The sequence below is a fragment of the Rousettus aegyptiacus genome, unplaced genomic scaffold, assembly GCF_014176215.1.
Source record: "Rousettus aegyptiacus isolate mRouAeg1 unplaced genomic scaffold, mRouAeg1.p scaffold_m13_p_9, whole genome shotgun sequence".
In the NCBI taxonomy this organism is placed as follows: domain Eukaryota; kingdom Metazoa; phylum Chordata; class Mammalia; order Chiroptera; family Pteropodidae; genus Rousettus; species Rousettus aegyptiacus.
This window is the reverse complement of record NW_023416312.1, coordinates 101741928-101753596: the sequence shown is the minus strand read 5'-3', so window position 1 is coordinate 101753596 and position 11669 is coordinate 101741928. Positions and strand designations below refer to the sequence as shown.

At 37.4% G+C, this 11669-nt stretch overlaps 1 long non-coding RNA gene across 1 annotated transcript; it reads left to right on the top strand.

The window, feature by feature from the left end:
* The first annotated feature begins 3220 nt into the window (after positions 1–3220).
* LOC118607860 lies at positions 3221–4118 on the top strand. The gene is made up of 2 exons (XR_004952886.1): positions 3221–3354; positions 3543–4118. It is a non-coding gene; the product is annotated as an uncharacterized LOC118607860 (long non-coding RNA).
* Positions 4119–11669: the final 7551 nt, after the last annotated feature.

The window sequence follows — 11669 nt, the reverse complement described above, 5'->3', positions numbered from 1 at the left end:
AGTTAATTTTATCACAAATCTTCATTTTTTTCTCTTTCCTTCATTTTTTAAAACTTTTCAAAGATTGCTAGAATTGACTCTTTTAAGGATCATTTTGACAAATCACAATTCAAAATTACAATATAGTTTTAATCACTTTTAAACAACTCTTCAGTTTATGAACAGAACAAGAGAGCATGAAATCTTCGTTAACATGCCGATAAAACCAAGATGTAGATGTTAGCCAAAAATAATGGCTCCCACACATCCTTCATATACAATAGTTCATGAAGGAGATGGTGGTAATTTGTTCTGGAGCACGGGTTGTCAAATTATAAGTGCACAGGCTAAATTCTGCCTCCTTCCTCTTTTTGTAAATAGTTTTATTGAAAACTATTCATTATTTCATTATTTCAGTATTGTCTGGCTGCTTTTGCTCAATGGAGGTAGAATTGAGTAGTGGCAGACAAAGACTGTATGTTCCCCCACAAATCTGAAATATTTACTATCAGATTCTTTACAGAAAAACAATCGCCAACCCTTTGTCTCTAATGCTATCAGGGCAGGTGAAGACAAAGAGATGAGCAGATTGTATTATTGGAAACAGATCCGAAAGAATCCTAGTGTGTTCTAGGAACACAGGAAGGCCATAAACAGACCCAAATTCTACCACTTTTTTTTTCCTTACTTCGTAGCACAGTTGTACCTATTGCTTTTTATTTGGACATTAATACACTCATACAATGAATATTCTTTACGTTTCCACTCTGTGCCAGACACTGCTAGTTGCTTTGCACACACAAACACACAAAAATCATAATAAGGAAAAACAAGTAAAAAATTACAACACAGAATAGTAAGTGCTAAAAAAAATGAAGGGGGAAAGGATGTAATTGAGGCAAAGAGGAGGCAATAAACTTTTGTTTCACAGCCCATTCAATATTTATCTGATATTCCATGTAACCTTCCACAAATTGTGCCTGAACCATATCTTCCTTGGTTGGTCAAGCCTCCCCTACTTTGATCACTAAGATCCATTATTATAATAGTAATAATCAGCATCATAGCAGCTAATGCTCATGGAGCATTTACTGTGTGTTAGTTAGATGCAGCCAGGTGCTTTACAAACGATGTCTCATTTAACCATCACAACCCTGTGATATAGATTCCATTATTATGCCCATTTGTGAAATAGGAAATTGAAGATCAGATAAGTGAAGGCCTTTGCCCAAGGTCTCATATGTGCTCCACGAAGTAGCACTCGGGGCATCTACTATTTTCTTCCTCCACTGCTCTGGCTTGCCGTTGATGTCTAATGTTATCATTGCCTTCTGAAGGCACCAATACTAACCAATATCTATGCCAAAGTCTTATGTCCAGAGCATTAATCTTCAAGTCCAGGGTATTGGTTCTTGAAGCTTTTAGTATTGCTTCTCATAGATGCTAAATATCTGGGGAAAATGAATATATTTTGTGAAAGAGTTCTTGTAGTTTTTACTTTTGCTTTTATTACAGTTACTGTGCTTCAGTTTGGTGCTGAATTACCTAGGTATGATTTTCAGCCCTGAAACTTAAGTGCTGTGTGATCCTGGCGAAATTGCTTAAGTTAAAGCAGGAATAATAGCATCTACTTTAAGTGTTTGTTATAAAATAGTCCAGCATTTGGTTCATAGTGCAGGTTTAATAAATGTTAATTATTATAACTAAGAAAATTGGCTTCTTTTTCTGACTATTAAACAGGCTTTATCTATCAACCTCTTGCCTCTTTATGGGTACTTTCTATCTTTTTATATCACCTTACCTTTATTGATCTTATTCACTCTAATTGCTACTGTCATGCTCCTTTCTATTACAGACACTTTGATCATGCTGTTCACTCTGTCTGGAAAGTTTCTTTTCCTCTTTGCCTAGCCAATTCCCATTTGTTCTTTAAACTCCATAAGGGCAAGGGCTCTATCTGGTTTCTATTTACCATTTTATACCCAGAGCTTATATGGCAGTTGATGTACAGTAGACACTCATTAATGTTTGTTGCATGAATACCAACCTGAGCCTACAATCTCACTTCAGTCACTTATTCCTCAGTACATTAATTCATGCCCTGGCTATAGTCTTTTTTTTTCTGTCTACTCACTGGTTCTAAACATTTTTTTTGACAAATATTCACTAAATAAATACTATATGTTAGGTTCTGTGCTGGAATCTTGGAAAATAACTTTGAAAAATACGAACTTTCTGCTCTTGAGAAGCAGAAAGATACAGGCATTCAAAGAGAGAAATTAAAATGCAGAATGATGTAGTATACTTGAGGCCTATTATGAATTCATTGGGCACCATGGACCCATGGAAAATGAGAATATAAATTTATTTTGGAAAGAAGGGGAAGGATTCACAGATGAAGTAATATGTAAACTGAGTCAAAAATAGTAGCAGTTTTCCAAATAGACAAGTAGTGGTAAAGCATCTGGTGGAAAGAATTCCACGACAAAAGTATGAAAGCTTTTTCTTTTTTGTTGATCATTACTTTTACAAACCGTTTTCTTTATTACCCTTTTGACATTGGATTAACATTTCCATCTCTAATAGCTACAATACTGGTCTGTTTACCATTTCTCAACGTCTATACATTACATATGTCATTTGTTATTGTTCTCAATTTTTTCCCCCTGCCCTGGATTTTCATTGCATATACTAATTCAGTTCACTTTCTAGTCCTTCTTCGTAATGTGTATTGTTCTTTAATTTTGATGTGCACAAGATGTACATTCTTAATGGTGACTTCCCTTCTAGTGCTCACTGTATTTTAGCACTGTATCTGGACCCTGGATTCGAAGTGCTCAACTGAATTGGTGGGAGTCCAGCCAGCACTGAGTGGTGTGTGATGTAAGTTCAAGAAAGTGGTGGAAAGATAGTGGAAGAATTATAGTTCCAGCAAACCTTGATAAGCGACCACAAATAGAAGCATAGTGGGGAGCCTTGGCAGGACCATTGAAAAGGCAAGCAAAGCGACTCAGGTTTTACACACAGTGTAGTTTTGTGGGTCCGCCTATTCTCTCTGTGCCTGTGGCTCCAAACCTGTTAAATGAAGCCAAACGACTAGAGCGCCCCATTCTAATCCTTCTGAATCAGAGGCTGTGGTATGCTCCCATAGCAGGCTAAGTCCCAGGTGAGCGAGGAGCCCACCCTGAATGGCCGGAAGGAGAGGGGCGGGGCCTCCAGGCTTGCTGCTGGGCCCGAAAGGGCTGGGGGAAGGGAGAGCGGGACTGACAGTTTCTGGGGAAAAGCAAAGGGCGGGCGCAAGACTGCCTCCTGAGGCTCTCCTTACTTGCAATTCCTTTCGCTTTGCCGAGTTGGGAGTGGCGACCTCCAGCACAGGTGGGTTCCACCCCATGGATCGGGGAAGGGGTGTCCTGGGTGGGTGCGACGGATGGGGTTTGCCCAGGCGCTTGCTTTCAGGCCTGGCGCAGTGGGGGCGGCGGTTCCCACCCTGGCAGCTCGGCCCCTAGGCGTTGGTACTCACCTTAACCCTGGCACAGGAAAAGACCACTCGTGCCTTGCTGCAGGGCTGTCGTCATGGTTTGTGCCAGCTGCGCGACAGAGTCTGCCGCGAGATCAGCGCGGGGCCAGATGGGCCTAGTGCTTGAAAAGAGCTGGAAGACCTGGAGCAAGCTCCCGTTGGGACTGACGCCCAGCATACATTGTTTCAATCTCAGTCGGACTTCCCAGTCCTGGGTCTGTCACTGAATTGGTGTCTAGCTTTCAACGAGTCCCTTACCCTCTCCATATTTCACTTTGCTCGGCAGTGGAGCGGAAGGTGGAACTCGGCTTGGCTGTCTGCAAGACCTTGCAGCATTGACTTTCTTTTGCTCTAATATCCACTAATCTTCTCTGCCCAGATTTTACCCTTTGTCTGCCCCTTTGTCTGAGCAGGGATGCCTAGCAAGAATCGGGAGTGGCAGGGCAGGGCATTGCAGAAGCTATGGGAAGAAATTCTTTGTTCCGAAAAGAACTCTTAAAAAGTCTTTTTAATACTACGGATTGCCCCCAAAGTTGGAAACCAGAATTATTCAATGCTTACTTGAATGCCAACTCTGAAGAATGCTCTTGTGGATATTTTACTATTAAATATTTTAACCAGATGATTGCTTGACCAAAATGTTTTGTGTTGAATGAACATAATAAACTGCTTAGCAAGTCTCATCATAAAAGACTTTGGTGTTTTAACTGTATATACCCAATTGCAGAAAGAAAACCTTGAGCTCTCGTACTTAGGAACATTTCCATAATCCATTACTATACACCAGTTTTCAGACTTGCTTCTTAGCTTGATATTTCCCTTTTAGGAAACACTGTAGTAAAAGTTACTTGCACTTTATTTTACTTGAACTTAACTATAAACGCAAAGAAGATTTATAAACACTATGGACCAATACTGTGGTGTTATTCTCTTTCCTCCGCATTAAGGAACTGGTGATAATGATAATGGCAACCATATATTGTGCAGAACACTGTAATCTTCACAAGGCGAAAGGTGAATATACTTACTTATCACTATACCTCAAGAGATTATACTTTATGATGAAGGGAATGTTCCCTGGGTTGGTTGAGTCTGGGGATGTCTCTTGGGTGCCCTGCCTCATTCTTTATTTATGGGAAGTGTGGACAGGAATGGATCACTTCCTTGTTTTGGCATCTGTATTAGGAACCACAAGCAGTTGGGTATCTCTGCTTGTCAACCCTGGGGACAGCAGTAAAATATCCAAACCGATCACTCGGTGACTTAGTGTTTCTGGCAGCTGTGTTTTCTGCCTGCAGGAAGAGAGAGGGGGGCCCTGGATTAATAAACCTCTTTGGTAAAAAAGATTCTCCTGACTGGACCCAAAGTGAACATACATCCACCAGTCGGCCACCTTTGTGACCCTCTTTCTACAACACCAAATGCCTCCCCCATGCTCACATGGGCTGTATGTGCACCTGCCATTGACCTCATGTAAAGAATGTACACGGTAAGAGGCTCTCGGCCAAACCCCGTCTGTGCCACACCTGCAGGTTCTAGGCAAGGCACCGCTGAGATGGAGGTGGGACATTGTAATAGACATCTGCTGAGCCGGCCTTGAGGCTGAGTTTACGACTGGCTGTTTGGCAGGACCTGGTCAATGCTTTGGTCATATTTTCACTGTGCCATTCATTCTTTCACTCCAGAGACAATCAATGAATGCTTGCTCCCTGCCAGGATGCCGATCTACTCACTGAGATTAGCAGCACAGGGGGACAGTAAGTTTGGGAAGACAACAGGAATTCAACTTTAAGCATGCCAAGTCTCAGGCACCCTCCCTCTTCCCTGCCCCCTGTATCTAATCAGTACAAAATCTCATCACTTTTGCATCCTGAATATTTTCCAAACTCACCTAATTCTGTTTGCCCCGCCTCCCACTGCTACTTGAAATTTCAAGCCAGAAACATTCTTTTTATAGATGTTTTAAGTTTTTATTTAAAAGGCCCAAATCGTTGCTTGACCCTCAGCCCTCATGGGAAAACCACCGCTCCTACCGTCACCACAGCGGCAGCAACAACAACACACAACAGCCTAACGAGCTCTGTATGGTCCTAATAAACTGTCCAGAGATGATTTTCTTCCTCTGCTTTCCAGGGCGTTTTTAAAATTTTGTGTTGAGACATAATTTACATTGCCATAAAACTGACTCATTTTAAGTGTACACTTCAAGGATTTTAGTAAATCTATTGAGTGGTGCAACCATCACTATAATTCAATTTTAGGCCTTTCCATCACCTCAATGACATCTCTCTCTTATCCATGGACAGTTAATCCCTGTTTCCATCCCTGGCTCCTGGCAACAACCAATCTGCTTTCTGTGCCTATGGATTTGCCCATTCTGGACATTTCCTAAAAAAAGAATCATACACTATGTGGTCTTTTGTGACTTGCTTCTTTTACTTATCATGTTTTCAAAGTTCCTCCATGTTGTAGTATGTATAGGACCTCTTACTTTTGACATGTGAATAATGTTCCACTGCATGCATATACTACCACATTTTGTTTATTCGTTCATTAGTTGATGGTTATGTTTTTTCCATCTTCTGGCTACTGGGAATAGTAGTGCTACGAACACTGGTAGGCAAGTTTTGGTTTGTATTCCTATTTTGAGTTCTTTCGATTATATACCTGGGAGTTGAATTGCTGGATCATATTGTAACTATATGTTTAATCTTTTCTGAAATTGTTTTCCAAAGGGGATGTATAGTTTCACATTTATTATATTTACATGTACCAACAGAAATACCTGAAAGTTTTCATTTCTCCACATCCTCACCAACACTTATTATTTTTCCTTTTATAAAAAATTATACCTATTCTTGTGAATGTGAAGTAATATCTCATTATGGTTTGAATTTGCATTTCTATAATTATTAATGATAGTGAATATATCTTCATCAGCTTGTTGGGCATTTGTATATGTTTATTAAATGTGTATTAAATATTTTGCCCATTTTTCAATTAGGTTGTTTTGCTTTTTATTATTAAAATGTAAGAGTTCTTTATATACTTTTGATAGAAGGCTTTTATCAGGTATACGATTTTAAAATACTGTTCCCAGTCTGTGGCTTGTTTTTTAATTATTTTTTATTGAAATAACATTGGTTTTTAATATTATTTACGTTTCAGGTGTACAACCTTGTAATTCAATATCTTTATACACTATAGCATGCTCATCCCCAAAGTCTAGTTTGTATCCGTCACCATACATTTTACCCCCTACACACATTTTGCCTTCCTCCCACCTCCTTTCCCCACTGGTAACCACCAATCTGTTATCTCTATCTGTGAGTTTGTTGTTTTGTTTGTTTGTTTTTATTTTTTCTTTTTGTTTTATATCCCACACATTTGACTTTATCCTTCATTTCATTACTGTGGTGTATTGCATTAATTGATTTATGGGTGTTGAACCTTCCTAGCAGCCCTGAAATAAATTCTACTTGATTATGGTGTATAATCCTTTTAATGGATTGTTGTATTTGGTTTGCTAATATTTCGTCAAAGATTTTTTTATCTATGTTCAGCATAGATATGGGCCTGTAATTTTTTTTTTACATGTTGTCCTTGTCTGATTTTGGTGTTGTGGTTATATTGACCTCATAAAATGAGTTATGTAGTGTTTCCTCCTCTTCAATTTTTAACGAAGAGTTTGAGAATAGATATTAGATCATCTTTGAATGTTTGGTAGAATTCATCAATGAAGACATCTGGTCCTCGACTTTTGTTTTTTTGGGAGGTTTTTGATTACTATTTCAATGTCCTTACTAGTGATCAGTCTTTTCAGGTTTTCTATTTCTTCATGATTCAGTCTAAGAAATTTGAATGATTCTAAGAATTTATCCATTTCTTCTATGTTGTCCAATTTGGTGGCATATAGCCTTTCATAGTATTCACTTATGATTTTCTGTATTTCTGTGATATGTGTTATAACTTCTCTTTCATTTCTGATTTTATTTGATTCTCTTTTTTTCTTATGAAGTCTAGCTAAAGGCTTGTCAATTTCATTTATTTTTCTCACAAAACAAGCTCTTAGTTTCATTAATCTTTTTATTGTCTTTTTAGTCTCTATTTCATTTATTTCTACTTTGATTTTTATTATTTAATTTCTTGCACTTAAAATGTAAGGTTAGATTGTTTATTGGAGATTTTTCTTCTTTCTTTGAACAGGTCTGTATTGCTATAAACTTCCATCTTAGTACTGCTTTTACTGCATTCCATAGATTTTGGTATATCATATTTTCATTTTCATTTGTCTACATAGATTTTTTGATTTCTCATTTGATTTCTTCATTGCCCCAATTGTTGTTCAGTAGCATGTCATTTTGTCTCCACGTAGTTGTAATTTTTTCAGCTTTCTTGTAGTTTATTTCTAGTTTCATACTGTTGTGGTCTGAAAAGATGCTTGATATGGTTTCAGTCTTGTTAAATTTATTGAGACTTGTTTTGTTTCCTAACTATGGTCTATGATGGAATGTTCTATTAGTTCTAATAGTGTGTGAGTGAGTGAGTGTGTGTGTGTGTGTGTGTGTGTGTGTGTGTGTGACTTAGGATTTTCTTATGCCGGATTTTGTCAAAGACCACTTTTTCCCAATCAGATAGCATTTTCGTCTCTCTCTCTCTCTTTTTTCTTTTTTGCCTAATTCCTGTTTAAAATCTCCAGTATGGTGTTGAATAGAAGTGGCGAGAGTAAACATACTTGTGGTGTTCTTGATTTAGAGGAAAGCAGTCTTTTACCATTAAGTATAATATTAGCTGTGTCTTTTTGTGCATGTTCTTTAGATCAGGATGAGGAAGTTCTTGGTTGAGGGTTTTGGTTTTTTTTTTTTAATCATGAATGGGCGTTGGATTTTGTCAGATGCTTTTTCTGCATCTATTGAAGCGATCATTTGTTTTTTGTCTTTTATTCTACACCATGCATTATTAACTAAGGTAATATGGTATATAACATTAATTGATTTTTGGATGCTTAAAACAACCTTGCATTCCTAGAACAAATTCTTCTTGGTCATGGTGTATAACTTTTTTTTTATATATTCGAGAGTTTGGTTTGCTAACATTTTGTTGAGGAGTTTTGCATACATATTCATTAAGGATATTGGACTGCAGTGCAATTTCCTTTCTTATGATGTATTTGTCTGGTTTGATGTAAAATACCAGTCTCATAGAATGAGTTGGGAAGTTTTTGTCATTGCTTTTGTTGTCATTAGATGTATATATGTTTATAATTGTTATGTCTTTCTGATGAATTAACCCTTCCATCATTATAAAATGTCCTTTTTCTCTTGTAACATTTTCTTCTTAAAGTCTGTTTTGTCTGATATTATGTATAAATCTAGCCATTCCAACTCTTTTATGGTTGCTGTTTGTATTTTACAGTTTTTTCATCTTTTATTCTTTTAACTTATTTATATCTTCACATGATATATGCTTGGAGTCTGTTGTTTTATCCATTCTCACAGTCTTTGTCTTTTGATTGGACTGTTTAATCTATTTACATTTATTGTAATTTAAATTACTGTAATTTAATTTACTGATTGGACTTTTTATTGTTTTGCTATAATTTTGGAGTTATTTTTATTGTTTGCTCTGGGCATTACAATATGTATGTCAACTTAATATTATTTGCTTTAGATTAATAATAATTTAATTCCATTAACACAGGTAAGCTTTGCTCTCCCATCCTTTGTCCTATTAATGTAACATGTTTTGCATTTTAATATATTAGAAGCCCAAAATATAGTTTTAAAATTATTGTTTTATATAATTTCTCTTTAAAGGAAAAAATATAAAAATATGTGTACTCTCTTTTGTTTTTACCTGCCTAAATAATTTTACTGATGCTCTTTATTTTTTCATGTGGATTCAAGTCACCATCTGGACTTCTTTTAGTATTTTTGGTAAGGTATATCTGATAGCAATGAATTCTTTGTCTTTGTGTATTATGGAATTCCTTTATTTTTCCTTTATTTTAAATGATAGTTTTGCAGGATATATAATTCTTAGTTGACAAATATATTTTTTCAGCATGGCATATTGCATGTGCTGTTCCACTACCTTCTGTCCTCCCCTGCAGTATGCGACCTCCGATGCCTCTACTTAAGTTTTTTTGTTGTTGTTATTATTTTTACTTTAAAGACTAACTTCCTTGGAGTCACCCATAGGTGCTCCCATATATCTTAGTGGTCAGCCAAAAATTATTCAGATGTTGTATTTAAACATCTATATGTGAGTGAGGGTATCTACATGTGGGCTGAGGAACACGTTCAAACTTCAGACAGCTTTCACTTTCTACCTGCACATGACCTCACATTTAGTCAGGGACTAGTAGATAACTGGGATGAGTTCTAGTTTCTCCGGAGCATAAACACAGCCTTGCAGACCCCCAGGAATATGCTGGACCTTACCAAAGCCCATATGACTATCTTATTCCCTAGCTCTCCCTGTTAAATTTTTGCCTGATCTCTCACTTGTTCCACGAGTATTGCAATCTCTGGGAGCTGCAACGTTGGTCTTCTCTAGTTGTTTGCCTCCAAGAATGCTACTGTTTTGACAGTGCCCCGGACATGTTTTTCTTTTCCAATCCTCAGAGCTCCGAATCAGGTAAGTCCCCTCTGCTATCACTCCTCATGGCTACTGTGGCATGGAGCTGGGGTAGGTAAAAGTAGTGTGAGAGTGGCCCCATATTAAAATGCCACAGGCTACACTATTCTTACTGAAGTTCAATAGTTTTTCTAAAATAAACACTTATTAATTTTTCTTTGTACACCATGGTCAGTGTCCAGGGACTGAAATGATTGTTTTTAATATCTTTTCTAGTTTTATTTTGTTTTTGGAGAGAATATTTCCAAAGATCCTCACTCCACCATTCTGAAAGTCCCTTTAAAGCACCAATACCTCCTGCCTGCTCATCTGAAATAGTCATTTAATTTCTTCCATTCATGCCCATCTTTAAATACCTCAAGGCAAGTTATTTAAGGCTCTGAATTTTGTGGTCCCTACCTACCACTCCAACTGTGTTTAGTTTATCTTCTACACTCACTCTGTGACCCACCCATTAAAAATACTTATATATCCTCCAAACTGACCTGCTTCATCATGTCTCATGCTAGTTCTTTAGCCCCATATGCTCTTTTCTTTCTCTTCTTCCATTTATTGTCAGATAAAATTTTATCTCCTCTGAGAAGTCTCAAAACCCCCAGAAATCCCTCAGCCTGTGCTCTCATAGCATCCATCGTTTGAGGCAGTGGGGCAAGATACAAGGGTCCATTTATGTAAAGCCTTGAGTGCCATTGTAAAGAGATGACTCAATCTTTTTGTCTGCCCTCAAGAAGCTCTCAGGAAACAGGAAGATAAAAATAAACAGACAATTATTATACGTGTTGTAAGTGCACTAATAAGAGTATGCACAAATGGCTGTGAAAACTCTGAGTCAACAGCTAACTAACTCTTCCTAGGGGAGTTAGGAAGATTTTACAAAGAAGGTGACATTAGAGCTAGGTCTCAGGCAAGAGAGTGACATGATGAAAGTGTTTTAAGAAGATTAATCTGGCAATAGTATGGAAAGTGGATTGGAATATGGAGGGACTGGAGGCAAAGAAATCATCTAGTCTATGGCAGTAGTCCAGGTATGAGGTGATGAAGGCATCTATAGGAATAGAAAGAGAAGGACAAATCTGAGAGACATTTGGAAGGAAAATTGACAGGAGCTTAATGGACTCTTGGCTTTAAGCCTTTCAAGAGGTAATGCTTCTTCCTTAGTAATATCCATGAAAAGATTCAGATTGACCTATTATGTAATTGCCTACTCTGACTAGAATTTCTAGCTATGGCTGGTCTCCAAAATTTGTTATTGTGATTGATACTTGTTGGACCTTAATTTACATTAATATGGCTTTAGACGCTTAAGGTTGGGAAGCTCTCAAAAACATAATTTTGACTATGAAACAGCAAATTATTCTATTAAAGGATAAATGAGGGAAACCATGGGGTAGCATGGGAAGTTTTACAATGAGCTCATAGTTCCTTTTTTTTAAAGGATACTATATGAAAGATGGAAAGGATGGATATACCAGGTGGCATGTGCCTAAAGGATTAGTACTGAGAAAAAAAAGGCCCAGAATTATCTCAGGCTTAT